Source organism: Pristiophorus japonicus, chromosome 21 (genome assembly GCF_044704955.1).
Source record: "Pristiophorus japonicus isolate sPriJap1 chromosome 21, sPriJap1.hap1, whole genome shotgun sequence".
Lineage (NCBI taxonomy): Eukaryota > Metazoa > Chordata > Chondrichthyes > Pristiophoridae > Pristiophorus > Pristiophorus japonicus.
This window is the reverse complement of record NC_091997.1, coordinates 61,633,915-61,658,541: the sequence shown is the minus strand read 5'-3', so window position 1 is coordinate 61,658,541 and position 24,627 is coordinate 61,633,915. Positions and strand designations below refer to the sequence as shown.

Genomic DNA, 24,627 nt, shown 5'->3' with positions numbered 1-24,627 from the left:
AGTGTTCCATTTTAGTTAATGTGAGCACACTAAATCATACTCAGCTGCTTCCGTCACAAGCTAACAGCAGCTGCAGGTAGGTCAACTTAATGTCAAAAAAATATTTTAAAACTTTGATTGTTGAAGGAACATAAAAGTGACAACTACAGGAAGTCATTTAGCCTCGTGTTCTAGTGTAAAGTTTCAGTTGGTTGACGGCAATGGTTGGTTCTGTCATTTGTCTTTGGCGAAACACAAATCCGGTCAGAATCCCAGGACATCCCCTCACACACACACACACGAATCTGACAGACACAGTGCCACATGGAGACCAGAGCTCGCCAATCCTGTGCGGAGCATAGTCCCCCCATTCTGCTGCCTACCCCATGAGTGAGTTGGCTAGGATCCAGAGTGGTGACTGATGGAGAACAAAACCTGGAGGGCAATTACCTTTTAAAGAAGATGAAATTGGGCTCGGTAGTACTACAAGCCTTAGGGTTCCAAAATGGCGTCCGCGGCACTCGTGCACGCGCACACATCTGGTGTGAAGGGATTAGCACGTGCACACTCAACGTTCGGCGGGGACATGCAGAGCAGGCAATCATGATCTCAATCAGTGTGCACTTCCAGTATGGAGCTCCACACGCCAGCCTGCACCCTCTCTTAACCTCACACAGCTGAATGTGACAGCAAGCAGAATATCGCTTCTCGGCCTTTTGGCTAAGATCTGCATAACTAACCTGACCAGCCACCATGACCTCCGGGTGGTTTCTCCCTGGTCAGGAAGGTATATGCTTACATTTTTGTAAACAGGAGGTGGGTGGGATGGCTTGACCCATCCACCTCCACGGAGGTGTGTGGGGGACCTGACCCATCCACCTCCATGGCACGAACCTGGTATTGCAGTACTTCCAGGAACGGTGCAGTGGCTCTAGGCCTTTTGGCTAAGAGCATTGGCGCAGAGTGATCCTTGACTGGTGCAGGGTGACCTCTGGCGTTTGTGACTTGACAAAGAATTGGAAACGATTGGCTACGAATTTATTAAAAAAAAAAATGAAGGATCCCCACCAGCACTATTTAAAGAGATCATCAGCTACTTACAGGTTAGTTGCTAGTTCATTTCTTCTGGCTGTTGCTACAATTCTACATGTTTTTGGTGCTTTCCATAATTTTTTCTGTAGCTTTGCCCATCGAAGTCCTCATCTGAGTCCTCTGCAGCAGAACCTATGTGTGACCTTGCCCTTCGGCAAGCTGGCACCTGCCCGTTTCTTGCCCCCTGACCTGGCTGCAGCGCACTTATATCCGGTGTTTCACCATGTGCAGTTCCCGCCTCTATAGTATGCGCTGTGTCAGTATCTGAGCTAATGGCTGCGACTGTGAAATCGAGTGACAGTGTGTCTTCATCATCGCTATCTTCTTGCTCTTCCACCAATGCCTGGACAAGTTGCAGTTCTTGGGGATCTGAAATGAAAAAGGGCCAAGGGTTGGGTTGTGGTGAGGGGAGAGGTAAAAGTGAGGCATGCTTACACCGTCTGCAGCATGAATGTGGCGGGTCGGGGAAGGGCGGTCAGCAGTGTCACGGCAGGGCTGATGGTCGGGAAATTGAAGTTGTGGCAGAGGCTGCTGTAGACATCACTTCCTACTCCAGTCCAATGTCACTCCTATGTTTTTCCCTGGCACTAGTCTTCGAGAAAGGCTGCTTCTACCCCAGCACTCCAGAACAGGTAAGACAACAGCCACATTATCACATGCGTCATATTGCAGGCCATTGGGATGCTATAGTCGAGGTTCAGGTGCCTTTACAAGACTGGAGACTTCCTGCAATACTCGCCAGCAGAGTCTCCAGAATAATTGTGACATGCTCCCTCCTGCATAACATCACTCAACAAAGAGAACTGGAGGAAGGCTAGTAGCACTCGTCATCTGACCAGAAAGAGGATGGTGAGGAGGCAGGTGGAAGACCTAAGGTTCACTCGGTTGATTCCGGGGATGAGGGGGTTGACTTATGAGGAAAGGTTGAGGAGGTTGGGCCTCTACTCATTGGAATTCAGAAGGATGAGAGGTGATCTTATCGAAACGTATAAGATTATGAGGGGGCTTGACAAGGTGGATGCAGAGAGGATGTTTCCACTGTTGAGGGAGACTAGAACTAGAGGGCATGATCTTAGAATAAGGGGCTGCTCATTTAAAACAGATTTCTTCTCTGAGGGTTGTAAATCTGTGGGAATCGCTGCCTCAGAGAGCTGTGGAAGCTGGGACATTGAATAAATTTAAGACAGAAATCGACAGTTTCTTAAGCGATAAGGGAATACGGTGTTATGGGGAGCGGGCAGGGAAGTGGAGCTGAGTCCATGATCGGATCAGCCATGATCTTATTAAATGACAGAGCAGGCTCGAGGGGCTGTATGGCCTATTCCTGCTCCTATTTCTTATATTCTTATGTTCTAACGCACAGCATGCAAATGATCTTGCGGCCCAAGATGCAGGGGATGGTCTTAGAGCGCAGTGTTTCACTTCGACATCTGTTACTTCTACCGCTCTGTGACCAGATCGCCTTGCACTAATAATCCTACAATCTTCACTCCACTGATTTACAATCCTCCAGCGTGATAAGATTGAACTGACTTTCACAGCTATGCCATAATGAAATAACAGACACAGTAATTGCCTTGAAAACAGGGAACATGAAAGTGACAGAAGTGAGAAAGGCTTTGATGTTCAACAGAAAGCAAATATTAAGAAATCAAGTAGTGCTGCATCCAAGTGTGAACCATAAGCTTTTTAGCCGATGGCTTCCTGGGTCTACCACTTCGACAAGGTGTTACCCCAGTGGTTTGTGTAATGCTCGTGTGAGGTTGATGTGTAACTTTCTCAGACTCCTGAGATGCTCACAACCCTGTGTGCTGTTGCTCCTGGACTTCTGCTGAAGCTAGCTGGAGTTCAGGCACCACCATGTCAAGTGTTGGTCAAGGGATGAGACACGCTGACATCCTGAACATACTACACCTGTCTCACCAACCCCCGATCTATTCTGTTCACCAGCTTCTCTAGGGTGGAAGAGACTTTGGAGCCCAGAGTCTGTATTGCAGCGGCTGAGCCTTGAAGTTGGAAAAGGCTGGTTGCACTGACTTCTACTGTAAGGACCCCCTGGAGGTAGCCACACACACCTTGTAGATTACAGACTGGAGAATCCCTACCAGAGCACCCCACAGATGTTGTAAGTGAACTCTTCCATCCTTCCTGCTGTGTGATAGGGTGCTTGGCAGGACTGCCAACATCTCACACGTTTATTCCTGTGCCACAAATATTCTGCTTTTCATGGCTACCCCCCGAAGTTCTACAAGTCTGTCCTGCTGAGCAGAGCTTGGAGAGGATGGTGCCCTCCAGCGAGTGTTCTCCGTGGCTGTCCCTGTAACCACTATCTGCTCCTGCTCACTTGTGCTGTGAGACTCACCGGGTGCCGGTCCATCTATCTCACTGAGATACCAACTCGATGTGCCAGACTGTGCGTTGGTGCAATTCATGTCTTGTGTGACTGTGTGTCACAGAACCCCTCTTCCTGTGAGTTCTGGCGTTCATGATGTTCATGTCCTTCAAAGAAAGAAGAAATGGTGAAAATGTAGTTATTGTAGTAAGACAATGTAGATGTTCACATGAAGCACTTGTCCATAGTGGTTGGTCTATTGAGGTTGGCTGAAGATGAGTGTGTGTAAGTATCAGCCATCTGCTTCTCTGGATCCATCAACCTCGCCATCACCAATGCTCAGGGTGCTGATGGTCCTCCTGTTCCAGCGAAATCTGGGCTCCTCCGCTGGTCCTGGCCCCCTGCCATGTGAGTGCCTAGCGAGGGTGTGTGCTTTCTCTGGATTTAGTACGTAAGGCGAAAGGGAGGATCAGGCCAATGTCTGAGGACTGGGGATGTCATTGAGTTACGGATAGCGGCTACAGTGTGAATTGAGATGGTTTGCTGAGAGGAGGTGCTAATTGAGCAGTTCGGAGGCGATGAGATGAGGATTGGGGTTATTGACAGCAGTGAAAGGAGTAAATGGGAGTTGAGCCTGTGGAAGGAGTGAGGGTGCCAAGTGGTGCACTGCACCGTGGTGAGTGATAGTGAGGAAAGTGATGCAGAGGTGAGAAGTTGTGGGAATGGTGGAGGAGAGACGAGGGAGGGAAAGGAAGAGCAGGAGATGTGTAATAAAGAATATGCGCTGACCTTTCCTGACCTAGTCAGGTCATTGAACCGTTTCCTACACTGTATCCAGGGCCTTGGTGTTAGGCTCCTGTTGGTGACTTCCTCTGCCACCTATATCCAGGCTCTCGATTGCGGCAGCAGGTTTATTTTTTTTCCCACTGTGGTGAACAACACAAAGCTGGCCCTCACTGCATCCAGCATGACCTTCAGCGAAGCGTCTGAACACTTGGGGCCAACTTCCCTCTCTTTGCAACCCTGTGTACAATTTATAACCTGTCTTCACTGTTGATTCACTTTTTTCCCTCAGCCTGATTTGCAGCGGTGGTCTGAGCCTTTAAGTGATGGTTGGGTGGCACACTCACAGATGAGTAATTATGTTAAAATTGTCCAGGCTTCCATGTTGCGTGATGTTACGATTTCATCGGCCACTACCACTCTCTTGCACTGCATTCCCGTGTCCAGGTAAAAATCGGGGCCCAAGCATCGGACAAGTTTCAGTAAGGCCCAGGATATTAATGGACTCATTTAATGATAATGCAGGAGTAACTGATACTGCAGGAGTTAGTGATTTTAAAAAATTCATTCCTGGAATGTAGGCATCGCTGGTAAGGCCGGCATTTATTGCCCAGCCCTCACTGCCCCTTGAGAAGGTGGTGGTGAGCTGCTGCCTTGAACCGCTGCAGTCCGTGTGGTGAAGGTGCTCCCACAGTGCTGTTAGGGAGGGAGTTCCAGGATTGTGACCCAGCGACGATGAAGGAACGGCCGATATATTTCCAAGTCAGGATGGTGTGTGACTGGGAGGGGAACGTGGAGGTGGTGGTGTTCCCATGCACCTGCTGCCCTTGTCCTTCCAGGTGGTAGAGATCGCGGGTTTGGGAGGTGCTGCCGAAGAAGCCTTGATGAGTTGCTGCAGTGCATCTTGTAAAAGGCAGGGGGCGCCGGTGGTGGAGGGAGTGAATGTTTAAGGTGGGGGATTGGCTGTCAGTCAAGCGGGCTGCTTTGTCCTGGATGCTGTCGAGCTGCTTGAGTGTTGTTGGAGCTGCACTCATCCAGGCAAGTGGAGAGTATTCCATCACACTCCTGACTTGTGCCTTGTAGATGGTGGAAAGGCTTTGGGGAGTCAGGAGATGAGACACTCACCGCAGAATACCCAGCCTCTGACCTGCTCTTGTAGCCACAGTATTTACATTTCTGGTCAATGGTGACCCCCAGGATGTTGATGGTGGGGATTTGCCAATGGTAATGCCGTTGAATATCAAGGGGCGTTGGTTAGATTCTGGCTTGTTGGAGATGGTCATTGCCTGGTACTTGAGTGGCACGAATGTTACTTGCCAATTATCAGCCCAAGCCTGAATGTCGTCCAAATCTTGCTGCATGCGACCATGGATTGTTCCATTATCTGAGGAGTTACGAATGGCACTGAACACTGCAATCATCAGCGAACATCCCCACTTCTGACCTTATGATGGAGGGAAGGTCATTGATCATACTGCAGGAGTTACTGATACTGCAGGAGTGACAGAGACACTGCAGGCAAAAAACAAGAAGGGCCATATTACAGCAAAATTCTAAAGGGGCAAAGTGTGTTCAAAAGACAAGCCTGAAGGCTCTGTGCCTCAATGCGAGGAGTAGGAGTATTCGAATAAGGTGGATGAATTAACTGCGCAGATAGTGACAGGGCTCCAGGGTGACCAAGGCTGGGAACTGAACATTCAGGGGTATTCAACATTTAGGAAGGATAGACAGAGAGGAAAAGGAGGCGGGGTGGCGTTGCTGGTTAAAGAGGAAATTAATGCAATAGTAAGGAGGGACATTAGCCTGGATGATGTGGAATCTGTATGGGTGGAGCTACGGAATACCAAAGGGCAGAAAACGCTAGTGGGAGTTGTGTACAGACCACCAAACAGTAGTAGTGAGGTTGGGGACAGCATCAAACAAGAAATAAGGGATATGTGCAATAAAGGTACAGCAGTTATCATGGGCAACTTTAATCTACATATTGATTGGGCTAGCCAAACTGGTAGCAATGCGGTGGAGGAGGATTTCCTGGAGTGTATTAGGGATGGTTTTCTCGACCAATATATCGAGGAACCAACTAGAGAGCTGGCCATCCTAGACTGGGTGATGTGTAATGAGAAGGGACTAATTACCAATTTTGTTGTGCGAAGCCCCTTGGGGAAGAGTGACCATAATATGGTAGAATTCTTTATTAAGATGGAGAGTGAGACAGTTAATTCGGAAACTAGGGTCCTGAACTTAAGGAAAGGTAACTTCGACAGTATGAGGCGTGAATTGGCTAGTATAGACTGGCAATGGATACTTAAAGGGTTAACTGTGGATAAACAATGGCAAACATTTAAAGATCACATAGATGAACATCAGCAATTGTACATCCCAGTCTGGAGTAAAAATAAAACGGGGAAGATGGCTCAACTGTGGCTAACAAAGGAAATTAAGGATAGTGTTAAAACCAAGGAAGAGGCATATAAATTGCCCAGAAAAAGCAACAAACCTGAGGACTGGAAGAAATTTAGAATTCAACAGAGAAGGACTAAGGGTTTAATTTAGAGGGGGAAAATAGAGTACGAGAGGAAGCTTGCAGGGAACATAAAAACTGACTGCAAAAGCTTCTATAAATATGTGAAGAGAAAAAGATTAGTGAAGACAAACGTAGGTCCCTTGCAGTCGGATTCAGGTGAATTTATAATGGGGAACAAAGAAATGACAGACCAATTGAACAAATACTTTGGTTTTGTCTTCACGAAGGAAGACACAAATAACCTTCCGAATGTACTAGGGGACAGTGGATCTAGTGACAAGGAGGAACTGAAGGATATCCTTATTAGGCGGGAAATTGTGTTAGGGAAATTGATGGGATTGAAGGCTGATAAATCCCCAGGGCCTGATAGTCTGCATCCCAGAGTACTTAAGGAAGTGGCCCTAGAAATAGTGGATGCATTGGTGATCATTTTCCAACAGTCTATCGACTCTGGATCAGTTTCTATGGACTGGAGGGTAGCTAATGTAACACCACTTTTTAAAAAAGGAGGGAGAGAAAAAATGGGTAATTATAGACCGGTTAGCCTGACATCAGCAGTGGGGAAAATGTTGGAATCAATCATTAAGGATGAAATAGCAGTGCATTTGGAAAGCAGTGACAGGATCGGTCCAAGTCAGCATGGACTTATGAAAGGGAAATCATGCTTGATGAATCTTCTGGAATTTTTTGAGGATGTAACTAATAGAGTGGACAAGGGAGATCCAGTGGATGTGGTGTATGTGGACTTTCAAAAGGCTTTAGACAAAGTCCCGCACAAGAGATTGGTATGCAAGATCAAAGCGCATGGTATTGGGGGTAATGTACTGACGTGGATAGAGAACTGGTTGGCAGAAAGGAAGCAGAGAGTCGGGATAAACGGGTCCTTTTCAGAATGGCAGGCAGTGACTAGTGGAGTACCGCAGGGCTCAGTGCTGGGACCCCAGCTCTTTACAATGTGCATTAATGATTTACATGAAGGAATTGAGTGTAATATCTCCAAGTTTGCAGATGACACTAAACTGGGTGGCGGTGTGAGCTGTGAGGAGGATACTAAGAGGCTGCAGGGTGACTTGGACAGGTTAGGTGAGTGGGCAAATGCATGGCAGATGCAGTATAATGTGGATAAATGTGAGGTTATCCACTTTGGGGGCAAAACCACGAAGGCAGAATATTATCTGAACGGCAGATTAGGAAAAGGGGAGGTGCAACAAGACCTGGGTGTCATGGTTCATCAGTCATTGAAAGTTGGCATGCAGGTACAGCAGGTGGTGAAGAAGGCAAATGGTATGTTGGCCTTCATAACTAGGGGATTTGACTATCGGAGCAGGGAGGTCTTGCTGCAGTTGTACAGGGCTTGGTGAGGCCTCACCTGGAATATCGTGTTCAGTTTTGGTCTCCTAATCTGAGGAAGGACATTCTTGCTATTGAGGGAGTTAGCGAAGGTTCACCAGACTGATTCCAGGGATGGCTGGACTGTCATATGAAGAGAGACTGGATCAACTGGGCCTGTATTCACTGGAGTTTAGAAGGATGAGAGGGGATCTCATAGAAACATATAAAATTCTGACGGGACTGGACAGGTTTGATGCGGGAAGAATGTTCCCAATGTTGGGGAAGTCCAGAACAGGGGACACAGTCTTAGGATATGGATTCGGCCATTTAGGACTGAGATGAGGAGAAACTTCTTCACTCAGAGTTGTTAACCTGTGGAATTCCCTGCACCTATTTTCTAAGTTTATAGGAGTGATAGAGACACTGCAGGAGTGACTGGGAATTGTGGCGATACTCTAGGTGTAGCAGATGCTGGAGGATCAGTGATATTGCAAAATTGCTCAGGAGAAAGTGATACTGCAGAAGTACTATTTCTCAATAATGGAGGACATTAATCTAATAGATCTATTCAAAAATGATGGTGTTTTAATAGAGCAAATAGTGGTAATCTCTTTCCTCTGGGCAAATGGGTCGATAACCCAAGGTCATAGATTTAAAATAATTGGCAAAGGCACTAGAGGGGAAATGAAGAGAAATGCCTTTACATAGAGGGTTGTTAAGATCTGGAGCACACTACCTGAGAGTGTAGATTCCATAACAACTTTCAAAAGGCACTTGGACATGTACTTGAAGAGGACTAACTTGCAGGGTTATAGGGAGAAAGCTGGATTGTTGGATTAAATTGGACAGCTCTTTGAAAGAGTTGGCACAGGCACAGCAGGCCGAACGGCCTCCTTTTGTCAGATGCTATGGTTCGAGGTTTATTGGAGAATGTTGTGGAGCAGACCAAGAGCAGGTAATGGGGGACTGTGTGTGGGAATATAGAGTTATTGTCAGAGAGTATCAGTAACACAGTGTTAGATTAGTTCTGTGTGATCAGTCACTTTAAGAGCCCATGTTGATGCGTGAGTGATCACTGGGCTTTATGAAAGAATGGAACCTTCCTTTCAGAGGAAACACATTTAGCACAAGGACGGGCAGTAATGAGTAGCTGAGAAACAAATCTCCGTGCTGTGCATTTGTGTTTGTGCAGATGCACAATTTTCAAATCATGTAAAAAGAAATGTTACTAAATACATCATAAAAGCTTTATTCTAAATATTTCATTCGAATTTATAAATGTATTAGGATGAGGCTCCGTTCTCAAAAGGCAGCAGTGAAGTAAGAGTTATAAACTTGTGGAAATTAAGACAATCTCTGGTGAGTTGAACAATATTTGAATATATGAGAGGGGTGTTTACGTCAACTGAAAGTACAGCTGCTGTTGGATCACCATCAAAGCGCAGCAAGCTAGGCAGTTAGTGCAGCCCAACAAGAGCCTTTGTTCTTTAAATTTAAAGGATTATTAGAAGCATTCCAGGGACACTACTTATTTTTCCTTTCTATACACAAATAACTTCGTTTTCTGATGAATAATAGCCTGAACTGTTGTTAAATAGATCGACAGACTGAGCAAGTTCCCTCTGCCTGTGGCTCTCAGCCATGCCTTGCCAAAGCTTTTGCTGTGCATTCAACAAGTTACCTTTTGCAAGCAGTTCAGTCACAGCAGATGCATTTCTTGGCGTTGACGAACTCTTTCCCTCCCCTTGCAACTTTTCACTAACCACAGTTCTTACCCCTGCCACCAGCCACCGTGGTCCCCCTCCCCCGATGAGAGAAGTCATTACATGAAAGAGATTAGCTTTCCAGTATCTTCAGAGCAGTGACTTGAAGCAAGTTCTCGACAGTTCAGAGCTCCGGCTGAGAGTTGTGGTCTTATCCTGTTCTAAGGAGGCACTGGTGCCTCTCTCTACAAACTATTAAGATTTGACAGGCTCTTTTCCCCTGTAGGGTAGCATGGGGTCTGGCAGTGTAATGAGGTTCATCAGGTGCCTGATGTTACCACTACTTTGTTTTGTCACATCTGCCTCTGCACTACTCAGACTTAAGGTAAGCCACAGAAAGCTTTGTTAAATTAGCAAATGTTTTTTGATCTGAATTTAGAAGAACTGATTGTTTGTAACAGCCTCAGTATAGGGCACTTTGTTAATACATTTACAGAGCACTTTTATCCTTCTACTCCGATTCAGTGATTGAGGCAGAAGAGTGACCTTTTATCTACTTCCTATTTCATTAAATGGAATGTTTGTTTTTACTTGCAGCAGCGAGAGCAAGTGTAACTGTACCCAGAGCGCAGCCAGCTATCCTAAAGTTTAAGTTTGCAACACTCAGTCCCCATTGTGTTTAGGTGAAAGGATTTGCTGTTTAACAACTTTAATAAAGGATTGAGGACGGAGTCTGCCTGCAATAGAGGCTCTTGGCTCAGCTCCAGCACAGATTGTCAGTGCTGGCTGTTTTCAGGATAACAGCAGTTTGTATTGTAATGTTTGTTTATTTATTGAGATGCGATAACTTCAGACAGATAAAGACAAACAGTTTGATTTACTTTCACTGTAATAATTGGATTACATTTTGCAGCAGACTGAATACCCCTGTTTCATATCTCAGCAGGTTACAGGTTAATTGAGGTAGCCTGGGTTCCAAAAGATTTGTTAACAAATATTTTGTCATCAATAAAATCATGTTGTACCAGGAGCTTGGGGCAGATGCAATTTTATTTAGAAATCCAGGAATGCCTTTGTGCATTTTATGTGATAAAAGAGTTTATCTTAACAGCAAGTCCCATAATATTATCACGTGTGACCATTGTCTTGGGTTTTCCATAAACTTCAAGAAAGATAGGAACTTTTTTCTAATGCTGTTTGAAATGAACAGTCTGTTATAAAATGTTGTAAACTATTTTAAATTAGAAATCCACCCTTGCATGGATTTGAATAAACGTTTTAAGTTGGATAGGGTTGAGACTGAAGCTCTTCAGGTTTCATTGGTGGGATAGGTTTAAGCCCAAGGGCAGCATAACGCTGTCCTCAAATGTCTCTCAAATTGTTGTATTGCTAATCCCCTATTAGGTATAATGAGTCTAGAGTTTTCTCCAGACTAGCATTTCATTGCCTTTCATTAACCCTGATTGCCTACGAAAGTGACATGCCGATCACATTCAATATAACTGTGTTAAGCTCATTAACAATTATCCAGTGAGCAATGTATGAAAGGGCAGAGCACAACAGTGGAGGAGCCATAAAATGAAGATTTATTTTCTTCTCATTGTAACCTGGAGCAACCAGCGCTCTAAATTCTTCCGTACTTAGCGAAAAAAAATCTGTACACAATAAACAGATAATATTTTTTAGAAGTTTCTTATAAAAGATCACTATTACTTGCAGAAATTGCATTTCCTAAATGAGTGTGTCTGGAGAAACAGTAAGGGTTAGTTGACAGCTGTGAAAAGACTTCCTAAATACCTCAGCAGCAAATTCAAAGCACTTTAAAAACAGCCTCCTTATTCCTGAACAATAGCACAAAAGAATAATCGGAGAAAGTTTTCAAAGGTGTAAATTTCTGCCGGTTTTGTTGCGAGCACAGAAGGCTGTCAGAATTTGACAAGTACACATGAGACACAGCAGGTTATAAAACCATCATTGAGATAAGGGAGACACAAGGCTGAAAGAGAGTCAGCAGCATTGAGTGGCCCTGCAATCATCAGACTCGGTGGATTAACGACATAACTTATTCACGGACTGTGGCCTCTTTTTTTGCTAAAAAAAATTGTTTACATTTCTGGGAAACAGCCAAGGAATGTGGAACTGAGTTATCGCTCTGTAATTAAAATAATTTCATTGAAAACTTCCAGAAAAAGACGAACTTCTGTCTGATCTGATCCCCTTTCTCATGGGTGAGAGATGCAATAGGTGTAATAGTTCTTTGAAAACTCACAAGGGCTTTTCCCTCTTGACATTAGATACCTCTGCCAGGTACTTTCTGTCATTTCAATTAAAATGTCAGAGCCAGAAACAGACTAACAAATATGCTGATGTTCACAAGTTACTTCCAATTTCATTCCTTTCTTATGAAAATGCTTTATATTCTCTTTCCAATAGATCTGTTTCTGGACGAGCAGTCAGTTGTGTTGTTCACACAGATGGGATCATCAACTTCTCTCTATGTTACTAGCCATATTTTATTAATGGAGTCTAAAGTTAAACAAGTTGCACTGGGTTATCTCTGGAGCTTAAAAAGTGTCTGATTTCTTATAAGAGGAAATCTTGACTGGGCTGGGCTCCACTGGTGCTATAAATTACTGGCCTTAGTTCTTTTCGAAGAACGATTACATCTGTTGTGTCTGTGTATGTAGCAAAATGAGCTGAAGTATTAAAGTCAAGTTCAGCCGAGATAGATGGGATGTTGTCTGCTGCAAGTTTTCATTTATGTACCACACAATAAGTTTAAAAACTTTAATTAATTCATAATGTGAAATGCTGAGTATTCAAGCTGCATAGTTCACCCTGGTTACAGACATCACGCTGTGATGGCCATTTGGGACCTTAAAAAATGTGCTTATTCTTTTACTATGTTGTTCACAATTACAGATAGAAGGGAATATCTTTTTGAAAGAATTTACTGCGATTAAATGGTACACAACAAAGACATTGAAAGTGTTAAACCCTTAAAAACTAGAATAGTCCATCTGTGCATCATTGTGAGTTCCTCAGTTGAATACGAATCAGGGTAAGAACTAGGTCATTGTAGCAAGAGCAAGATACGGGGCAATGCCTATTGATCTGTCAGCCATACTACCCTTTCAGTGTAATAAACTCCTGGGCATCATAAATTGTAACTTGGAATTTGAAATTTGCGAGTTCTGTAAAACACTTTACGTTGAAAATAGGGTATGAAGTTTACCAATTACTTGCAGTGTGTAAATATTGAACTTACTTCGTATCAACTGTTGACTGAATTATGATAAATTTTCTTTAAATATTGACTACACTGGGCAGCTTGTGTGGCCATCAGGTAAAAGGGACGATTTTAATCCTTCTCGCCTGACTTACCAACTTCCTTGAGGAAATGACAATCCAAATGGACCTGTTGTGAACCCACATTAAAACAGTGACGACACACCAAAAGTACTTCATTTGCTGTAAAGCGCTTTGAGACATTCGGTGGTCGTGAAAGGCGCTATATAAATGTAAGAATTTATTTCTAGAACGTATTGTGCCTCAATTTCCAAAAGGCTTTTGACAAAGTTCCACAACTTTTAAAAAAGCTTATGGGATCCTTGGCTTTATAAAGAGAGGCATAGAGTACAAAAGCTAGGAAGTTAGGTTTAGCCTTCATAAATCACTGGTTAGGCCCCAGCTGGAGTAATGTGTCCAATTCTGGGCACCGCACTTTAGCAAAGATGTCAAGGTTTTGGAGAGGATGCAGAGGGGATTCACTGGAAGAGACGAGAGAAGATGGGAGTGTTCTTAGAACAGAGAAGGTTAAGGTGAGATTTCATTGAGGTGTTCAAAATTCTGAGGGGTTTTAATTGGATAAGGAGAAACTGTTTCCAGTGGCAGGAGGGTCATTAACCAAAGGACAGAGATTGAACATCATTGGCAAAAGGATCAGGGAGGGAGATGGGGGTGGAGTGTAGTGCCTCAGGGCTCACTACAATTTCTAATTTAAATAAATGACCTGGGTTAAGAAATTTGATGAAAGCAAACGAGGAGGTGTGTAACTGGAAGCAGCAACTCGGGAACTACAGAATGAGTTGGACAAGATGTGTAAGTGGGTAGAGCAATGAAATTTAATGCAGGCTGATGTAAATTGCTACGCATAAAGAAAAAATAGATGACATGTATAAGTCAAATAGCTACGGACGAAGTTGAAATAGATCTAGATCTTAAGAAGACTCATAGGAACAGGAGGCCATTCAGCCCCTCAGCCTGTTCATGGCTGATCCTTACCTCAACTCCATTTACCTGCCTTTACTCCAGACTGATTCCCGGGATGGCAGGACTGTCATATGAAGAAAGACTGGGTACACTCAACTTATATTCACTGGAGTTTAGAAGAATGAGAGGGGATCTCATAGAAACATATAAAATTCTGACAGGACTGGATAGGTTAGATGCAGGAAGAATGCTCCCGATGTTGGGGAAGTCCAGAACCAGGGGACGCAGTCTAAGGATAAGGGGTAAGCCATTTAGGACTAAGATGAGGAGAAACTTCTTCATTCAGAGAGTTGTTAACCTGTGGAATTCTCTACCACAGAGGCCAGTTCGTTAGATATATTCAAAAGGGAGTTAGATATGGCCCTTACGGCTAAAAGGATCAAGGGGTATGGAGAGAAAGCAGGAATGGGGTACTGAGGGAATAATCAGCCATGATCATATTGAATGGTGGTGCAGGCTCAAAGGGTCGAATGATCTACTCCTGCACCTATTTTCTATGTTTCTATGTCCCTTGATAGCCTTACCTAACAAAGATCTATATTCCTCAGTCTTGAAAGTTTCAATTGACCCAGCATCCATAGTCTTTTGAGGAGAGTGCTCCTGATTTCTACTTGTTTGAAGATATGCTTGCTAATTTCACACAAAGGGTGATCAACATGTGGAATAAGTGTCCAAATCGAGTAGTGGGTCAAATGGCCTTCTTCTGTACTTAACCTGCCATCTTGTGAATTGGGTCAGTTGGTGACCTGCTGTCCAGGTGGTCTCATCTTCTGCTGTCCTGATAGCTGCATGAGTGTGGTCTTTATGCCTTGCTACTGCTGCAAATCCAAGAGCGCGCTCATTTTGGCTGTTGGTGTCCATTGGGAACGTAATGTGCTACTTTACTTTGGCAAGGAGTTATTAGTGGCTTGCCTGATGCAGATGCATGATAAAATGGAGATCATTATCCCTGGAAGGAGCCTGAGGTGAAAAATGTAGGGCAGTGGTGACTTTGACCCCCACTGTCTAAACTTGGTCCCTGATTCAACAGGCAGCCAGTCCTGCTGCAGGAAGTTGTATAGATCAATGACAGCCTGGTGAACGCAGATGCCTGACACACTGCTCCTCCAAGATATCCAGGAAACTGACTAGGCCAATAGACTCTGTAGGCTGGGTAAAGCTTTCTTCTAACACACCTGCTTAATGCTCATTATTGTTGTTGAGGCTGCTGCTCCTTTGACACCAATTGTTCCTCAATCCAAAGTAAAGAAGAAAAAATAGCACCCTGATAGCAGTAACCAGGGTAAGTAAGAGGCAAACAATTAGAAAGTCATTAATCACAGTAGCACAGATTCTAATGCTCTCTCGGGCTGCAGGCGGGTCTTCCATTGCCCTGAGTTAATTAATATCATGGAACCCTAAATTGCATTTATTTATGAGGCACATGCCCACGCACATTTTAATTGGCCAGTTTAGCAACTTCCTGGCAGAAACGAGATGGTAAGTCAATTTATCTTTTTTTTTCTGTTTGCTCACGCTGAATGGGTTGAGTTAAGCCTAAGGCCATAGACTCACTTCTTGACCAGTAGAACAGGATACCATTTGAACACTAGCTCAGCTATTCGGCTGGATGATGCAAAACTTAAATACAGGTGGGATGAAATGGCCCTTTTTTTTATAGCCCCATTAGCACCTCTGGTGGGGCACAACGGGGTTATTGCCTGGGAGAAGGGGACAAAGTGCCTCCGGGGAAATTGCCCCGGAGGTTTGGAGGGCGGTGTACTGTTAGCGTTGCACGCCACGATTTGCGCCCCGAGCTGGTGCACGCACGGCAATTATGTTATTGGTGTGTGCACCGACCCCTCAGCCCCTCGATAAACAGGACGCAGGGCAATTTCTGCCCCAGAGCTTTTAAACCGCGAGCTGGAAGTCTGAAACCGTCTGTTAAACTATACACGTGGCCCAATATGATGTGAAATCAGTGTGCTGTATGTCGAAGAGGATTGTAGTCAATCTGAAACCCTGTTCTCTTCTCAAAGTTGTCAGGCTCAACTATCCATCAAACCTGCCATTGATTAATTAGTCTGAACCAAGGTGGTATGAGACACCCTCCGTAGCTATACTGAAACAAAAGGCATTGACAACTTTATCTCTCAGTTGTAATAATTCATGTAGTCATGCAGGGAACAGCATCAACCCTTGTACATGACCACCTTCGACCTCACAAAAGCCTCTGACACTGTCAACCCCGCGAGGGATTATGGAGCGTTCTCCTCAGATTCGGCTGCCCTCAAAAGTTTGTCACCATCCTCCGCCTGCTCCACGATGACATGCAGGCCGTGATCCTGACCAACGGATCCATCACAGACCCATTCCACGTTCGGACCGGGGTCAAGCAGGGCTGTGTCATCGCACCAATGCTCTTCTCCATCTTCCTTGCTGCAATGCTCCATCTCGCCCTCAGCAAGCTCCCCGCTGCAGTGGAGCTAAATTACAGAACAAACAGGAATTTGTTCAACCTCCGCCACCTCCAGGCCAGATCCTAGGTCGTCCCATCCTCCGTCATCGAACTACAGTACACAGGTGACACCTGCGTCTGCGCACACTCGGAGGCCGAACTCCAAGCCATCGTCAACACCTTCACCGAGGCGTACGAAAGCATGCGCCTTACACTAAACACCCGTAAGACAAAGGTCATCTACCAACCTGCCCCCGCTACACAGCACTACCCCCCGATTCTCAAAATCCACGACGAGGCCTTGGACAATGTGGACCATTTTCCATACCTCGGGAGTCTACTGTCAACAAGGGCAGACATCGACGATGAGATCCAAAACCGCCTTCAGTCTGGGCCACATGTATAGTTCAACAGACGGTTTCAGACTTCCAGCTTGCAGTTTAAAAGCTCTGGGGGAGAAATTGCCCTGCGCCCTGTTTATCGAGGGGCTGAGGGGTCGGTGTGCACGCCAATGATATAATTGCCGTGCGTGCACCAGCTCGGGGCGCAAATCGCCTGAGGAAGAGAGTGTTTGAAGAGCAGGACCTCCAACCCAGAGTCAAGCTCATGGTCTACAGAGCAGTGGTGATGCCCGCCCTCCTATATGGCTCAGAGACATGGGCTATGTACAGCAGGCACCTGAAAATACTGGAGAAGTACCACCAACGCTGCCTCCGCATGATCCTGCAAATCCATTGGCAGGATAGGTGAACCAACATCAATGTCCTCGCTCAGGCCAATGTTCCCAGCATCGAAGCACTGACCACACTCGATCACTCCGCTGGACGGGCCACATCGCCCGCATGCCTGACATGAGACTCCCAAAACAAGCGCTCTACTCGGAGCTCCGACACGGCAAGCGAGTTCCAGGTGGGCAGAAGAAACGCTACAAGGACACCCTCGAAGTCTCCTTGAAAAAATGTAACATCCCCACCGACACCTGGGAATCCCTGGCCCAAGACCCTGGCCTAAAGTGGAGGAAAAACATCCGGGAAGGCGCTGAACTCGTTGAGTCTCTTCGCTGAGAGCAAGCTGAAGCCAAGCATCGACAGCAGAAGAAGCATGCGGCTCCCCACACACCTGTCCTTCAACCACTGTCTGCCCCACCTGTGACAAAGACTAGGCCCCGCATTGGACTCATCAGTCACTTGAGAACTAATTTTGAGAGTGGAAGCAAGTCTTCCTCGACTCCGAGGGACTGCCTATGATGACAAGTCATGCTGCAATATTGAATGATGGCAACCTTTGACAATAGCAAAGATGTTTGTGGTGAATTATCTGATCCTGGACCAATTTAAGACTTTAACCACCTCACTCTAGCCAATGTCTGGATGAGCTGATGAATTTTCTGATACTTTGACAAATTAATACACACAAAAGGTATTTTTTTTGTTATAGTATTGAACTCTTGCAAACATTTTAACTGCAGTCAGCTTTCCAGTGAGTTTCCTGACAATAATTAACTCACCTGCTGACTGGAAAATGAGGCCTTCTGTTGTTTTCAGTTTTTTAAAACTTTTCCCTGCCTCTCCTAAAGACGCTAACTCTTGTAGGGTTACAAATCCACAGTGCCAGCAGCCTTCTGGTAATTTACTCAGGTGGCCATTCTTAATGTGTGAGTGAAAGCAGGCTATTCTATCAGAGATGGTAGAAAACACAGGCCAGGCTGATTTCCATTCTCATGCTCAACATCCGCTCCAGGAGGGGAGTCACTGAATAGGAGCAAGATTTAAATTAATTTAATAGGCTTCTCTTACCAGGTTCCCCAGTGAGTCAATCGGTAAATTCACTGCTGGTGTGGTATGGACCTATAAAGACAATGCGATCTCAGGTTTGATCCCTGGTGTGTGTGGAGTTAGCTGATCTCAGCTGGGGCAGCATTTGGAGTAGTACCATGATCTCCATCTCTGAGCTAGGAAGCAGAAAATATTGGCTAGATTTCTTGCAGTCAGTTATTGTCACTGCACACCCACCACTAGAATATATCCCCGTGAGCAGTCAGTGGCTCTGTTTCTGGTGGGAATGAAATACCAAGCCCGGATACTAGAGGTTCCATTCACAGTTACTTGATAATATCTTAATATTGTGTACAGACTATTTCAGATATATTGTAATGGAGGCAAACCCGAGGTTCTGTCTCATTGTTGCTCTCTCAAGCTATAGATTCAAAAACATATAGGTGTCACACTGCCCTCAGCAAGCGGTGTAGCCAAGAATCATATGGGTATTAACAATGGGATAAACCTGCAATCTCTGCACCCAACATTTTCTCTGTCAGGTGAAACACTGTACTGGGAGTTCCAATTTGGAAAAGGTACTTCACTGTCTGAATTCACAGCGTACCTCAGAAAACCCATGGGTATAACGCTTTCCTCTACTTGTTGAAGCCTGTAGATATCACACAGTGCTCATTCTACAGTATACCCCAGAATAAAGTAGATATCGCACAGTGCTCATTCCACAGTATACCCCAGAACACAGGTATTGCAATGGCTGTAGCCGACAGTGTACCCCAGAACCTCTCCGATCTCACACTGTACTTAACCTGCAGTTCATCCCTAAACTCCCAGGACCAGAAATGTCAGCACTTCAAATACGATTGTATTTAAAATTACATAAGAAATGTATCCAATGTTGATAAACAGGAGGACTGTAATGTGTTGAACAAGGAGAAGGCAGGTTCTGACATGATATTTATCCCAAAAAGCTTAGACATGTGGACAGAGCAAAATTCCGTAGCATAGAAAGGATAATATGAAGAAAGTGTCAAACATATATAATAAATTATAAATAATGGGTGAACTGTGACAGGAATCTAATCCACAGCTCTGGTAATGTCCATCGGGGCTCATGGTCAGTGCTGTGTGGATCTGTCTGCCACCATTTTATGTCCAGCGGAGATGCAATCCTTGAACAATTTCATTATAAGCAAAATTGATTTTGTTCAAGATTTATATTTCTAAATGTTAACACATTTATGTTTTAAAAAGGTAAAACATGCCAGAGCTTTGATTAGAGTTCATCGTAACATAAATAACATTCTGACTAATTCAGGAATCATCACTACGCGATACAGCAGAGAAACAGACAGTCATAGTGATAAGTCTGCACAGGACCATATTTTTATTTTATTTCACCTGAGATAGTGTTACTTTTGTTACATACTTTTCAGAGGCAGCACTCTCATGAACTGAACTGATGAATAACCAAAATAATATCCCCATCATTAAAAAATAAAAGACTGACCTTACTGATAGCATCTGCTAGCCAATCCATATGTTCATCTCTTCATTATTTTTGTGTTTATCAAGGTGGGGAGGAAACACTTTTATGTTTTTTCCCCTCATATCAGTAGTAAGCACTCCCATGGCAAGTATAATGTGTTAGATCCAGAATAAAACTCCAATTATCAAACACGCTTAGATCAAGTATAGTATGGAATTAAATGCACAGTAACTGTCCCTGTATACTGTAAAGCTCCCGTATAGTTCCCTCGACAAGCTCCATTAACAATTCTCAGGTCAGATACAGCATGGGTTAGATGCACAGTAAACCAACATTATCTCATCAAGCCTCGGCATTGGGATCGGACTCAGCTGCTGACTCAATCCATATGTAAACAACCAGTTAGCTGGTGTTATTAATTCAAAACATTCCTTCATCTTTCCCTTTTAAATAAAATCTCTTTTTATAAGGCTCCAAAGCAGTCTGTTTACTTCAGCTTCACAATTCAGGAGCAACAATAGTCGCCTTTCAATCCAATCCAGTTAAAGAGCAGAGAATGATTGACAGCTAAAACACCACTCGGCGCCATCATTATGCTTGATTATCAAGACTGCAAGTAATATTAAGTTGGTAGTATTTGAAAACAGACTAAAATCACTTCTTTGCATGTTCTGCCCTGTCCAGGGTTGAAGGAAGTTTAACTGTCTCAGTTTGGCTGTTACATTCAATGACTGTGCATTGTGACGCAAAACAAAGCGTTAATAGTTAACATTGTAATATCCAGGCTAATTATTAGACCACAGTTATTTTCCTCCTTGCTTATGTTCTCAGATGTGGAATTTAGACAAGGGGGTTAGGAATTCTTTGTGGGCTGTAGCGCAAAATGGGCGGTATCCCATCGGTCACCTGTTATACTCGAAGCTCAACGTTCAATTCCATTGCAGCCCATGGAATTAAATATTAGGTGGGGCCTGTAGCTGGTGGCCAATGCTGCCGCCCAAAGTGAATTTCTACCCCTTGAAATGTATACAAACCAAGTGAAGGCACCTCTTTGTAGGAAGAGAAAATGTCAGTGAGGGTAGGATATGAATGGTATAAAGGCAGGACGGGGCGAGAAGAGGGCATGGCAACATGAGCATGTATAAGGGGTTGGCAAAGTAGCGGCCGTTTGAGCAAGTGTGTGTTGTATGTGTCTGGACAGTGTGTCTTCGCCGCTGTTATATATGTAAACTTGTATTTACTCTGTACAGCCACTAGAGGGCTCACCCCCTGGAGTCCCAAGGGATCCCATAATCCTTTGGGAGCACAGGTATTTAAGGAGGCTTCACAGGTTGGAGAGGCACTCTGGAGACCTGCAATAAAAGACTAAGGTCACACTTTACTTTGAGCTCACAGTGTTCAGTCTGACTCTTTCTCCGTACACAACAACCGCCTCGGTGGTAATCTGGTGGGGTGGATCGATCACTTATTGCCGAATGAGAATTGGGTGGGTTCTGTGACCGGTGGGCGATCTACTCTCAAATTCACCGCTCAAATGGTGAAGTCAAAAACTTAGCCCAACATGTGTGAATAAGTTATGGAGGATATGTATATGTATAGGCAGAGTGAGTGGCATATGTAAATAGGAATTTGTTTATTAACTTCTGAAATAAGAAATGATATGGAAAATCAATGTGCATACTAAGATTATAGAAAAGGTTCCTGTAAGGGTCCTATATGAGGCTCAGCCCTAATTTTTCAAGAGTTGGATATTTCACTCCAAGGCTGGTATGGGAAGCAGAGAACATGTTGCAGGAGGAGGAATGGGCTGACTGGCTGAGGCTCTGCCCCACCTCTCAGTGCTGGATCCTGTCATTGGCTGCCTGAAATAGGGAGAGTTTCATTCCGAGGGACTAACATCCCTCATCTTGATCAGCACAAATATTTTTACAAATATATAAAAAAAGAAAAGATATACTCTCTTTTGGTAATCACTTTCATGGTGGCAGACAGCGCGATGCAGCAGTCATTCGTGACTTTGCCATTTTGTACTCCAGTGGCCGTATTTTCAACTCCAGAACTGACCCTTGACAAAACCTGGCATGTGGTCCTTGGGACAAGATACAGGACTGTACCTAACACCCATGGAGCTGTTACTGCAGTGTCCATCATTGCCCTCGAGAAGCGGGGAGAAAAATGTTTGAGCAGCTCAAGAAATGACAATGTCAATTTGCCCTAAGTTCAGTAAGGCAGGTACAGCAAGCAGGCCCGTGTTTAATTCTAGATTTACCGAGTTAGCTGATCCCTGCTAATACAGCAATTGGGGCCCTACACTTCCTTTAGGTTAGGAAAGGGAAACAGCTTGGATTCCTGCTCCTGACCACTATTCAGTAACTCCTTCTGGGAAGTTCAGTGTTTGGGTGTCAGATGACGAGCATAGTCAGGCTGGTCTGTCTTATCCCTTGTGGTCGAATTACCAGCTGCCATTCATTATCAAACGTCTAAAGAATAGTAATGTAGGCAAGGGACCAAAGAGAGCTCCGCTGTGAGGAGAGGAGATTGGGTCTGTCAGGCATTATCCATTGTCATTATTAAAGGAATCAGCAACATTATAGTATCACACGTAATGTAAAAGAACGTCAGAGTTCCACATGGCACAGAGATGGGATTGAGTAGAAGTGAATGAATTTAGATGGGATTACTAAAAGCATATTCAAAGACATTTTCGGAGATTTTTGAAGGCGACCACAAGGTAGTGAGTTAGTGACAGAATTCCAGAGGATATGAATATAATGTGATGTCTGACTTATATTGGAGCAGAGGTTGCAGGAAATAAGCAGTAGTCTGAATTTAGAGAGCGTGGCTGGGTCATATGATAAGAGATCTTGAAATCAATTTACTGGAGCTTGGCAAGAACAGGAATGATGGCTCGATGGCAGACTGGTTTACCTGGTTTGTGAAGGCTGGGTAGGTGAGGGGAGTTCAGTCCTTGAAGTGAAGGAACAGGAGAGGGTTTTAGCAGCAGGCAGTGTTTCAGAGCAGGAGACAGCAGCATCAGAACAAACTGCACTGTGGCACTACGGAATATCAGGCACCATCCGTTCTGCATGGTTCATTTCCTGTCGCTTCCAGTCTGCCAGACAGTAAATAGCTTTTGCTGGGGCATCTGAGCATGGAATTGAAATCCTGGGAGTAGTTCAGAATGCACAAATTAAAACTTACTGCTATAATACTGCATGTAGATTACCTCTATGCCAGAATGAGACTGAACTACATCTGAATCCTGATCCAGATGTCATCTGTACTAATAATCTAATGTATGGAGAGCTATGAAAGTATGACTGTAAAATGTCACTGTTGCAGTGAAAAGCTGGCTATGAAGAAAGAAACCCACCACACCACGGCAAATTTATTTTAAACCATAATTAAAAAAACATTTTTAAAAATCGTAAAAATATATTTTTTAATACATAAATAACTTCAATTTAAATTAATAAAAATATATGTATTTTTTATTAGTGCTTTGGGTGTTTGGGGGGAGGGGGGTTCTCATTCATAATAATGGGAAGTCCAACTTGCGGAGTTCCCATCATTATGAATGAGAACATACTTTATCTGGTTGGCTGCCCAGAGCCATGTGACTGCAGCTCCCTCCCTGCTCACGTCCTGACGTGCACATGCTGCGATGCGCAGTCAGTGGCCTCGGGACTGGGAACTCGCGTCAGGTAGGCACGCATCTTTTTAAAGGTTTTCTCTCAATCGCCCGCGGGAAGCAGCCAAACGGGATTTCTGGGCCAATATATTTTTCAAAGAAAGGAAAAAAATCATGTGGATGCATCTGATCTCTTTTTCTTTATTTGCCACACCTATGTTGCTAATGACAGAAGACAATGGATTTCCTTGTAATTAAAGATTTTTGAAGTCAAATGGTTCCTTCAAGGGCACGTGATGGTGAGGTGAAATTGATCCAGATGCCCATGAGTGATATGGAGTCCAGGCTGTATCTCTGCTGTCAGCAGGCTGGCTTGTCTGTTGGTCCTTGGGCTGTATGTCCATTAGCTCTCGGGTAAAATCCTGCGGGTTTCCAAGTTGTGTATTCATCATTTCTTGCTATTGAGGGAATGCAGCGAAGGTTCACCAGACTAATTCCCGGGATGGCAGGACTGACATATGAAGAGAGACTGGATCGACTGGGCCTGTATTCACTGGAGTTTAGAAGAATGAGAGGGGATCTCATAGAAACATATAAAATTCTGACGGGACTGGACAGGTTAGATGCGGGAAGAATGTTCCCGATGTTGGGGAAGTCCAGAACCAGGGAACACAGTCTTAGGATAAGGGGTAAGCCATTTTGGACAGGGGTGAGGAGAAACTTCTTCACTCAGAGAGTTGTTAACCTGTGGAATTCCCTACCGCAGAGAGTTGTTGATGCCAGTTCATTAGATATATTCAAGAGGGAGTTAGATATGGCTCTTACGGCTAAAGGGATCAAGGGGTATGGAGAGAAAGCAGGAATGGGGTACTGAGGTGAATGATCAGCCATGATCTTATTGAATGGTGGTGCAGGCTCGAAGGGCCAAATGGCCTACTCCTGAACCTATTTTCTATGTTTCTGTGGTATTATTCCTATCAGGCACATTCCAGTGGGAATATCCAAATGCTGTACCTTCACATCGGATCTACTCATGGTGCTTTTATAGCTTTTAATATTATACAATTTTGAAAATTTTTGTAGAGTTTTAATCTTGTTAATCATGAAGGATTAATTGGAGAACTGTTCCAGCGGATCTCAAATTTGAATCAAGTACCATTTGATAACATAAATTAATTTTCTGCTGCATGTGCTTTCAGTTGTGTGAGAACCCATTTGTCCCATGCCAAAAGAGGGATATGGCTCACACACATGTTAATGAAGTACCTCATTAATAGG

General features: G+C 44.3%; 1 protein-coding gene and 1 pseudogene across 3 annotated transcripts in view; both read left to right on the top strand.

Moving 5' to 3' along the window:
- LOC139234017 (thrombospondin type-1 domain-containing protein 4-like) overlaps positions 1 to 24,627 on the top strand; it is a 343,337-nt gene that overhangs the window by 101,220 nt on the left and 217,490 nt on the right. The window lies entirely within an intron of this gene.
- LOC139234251 (U2 spliceosomal RNA) lies at positions 680 to 910 on the top strand (annotated as a pseudogene).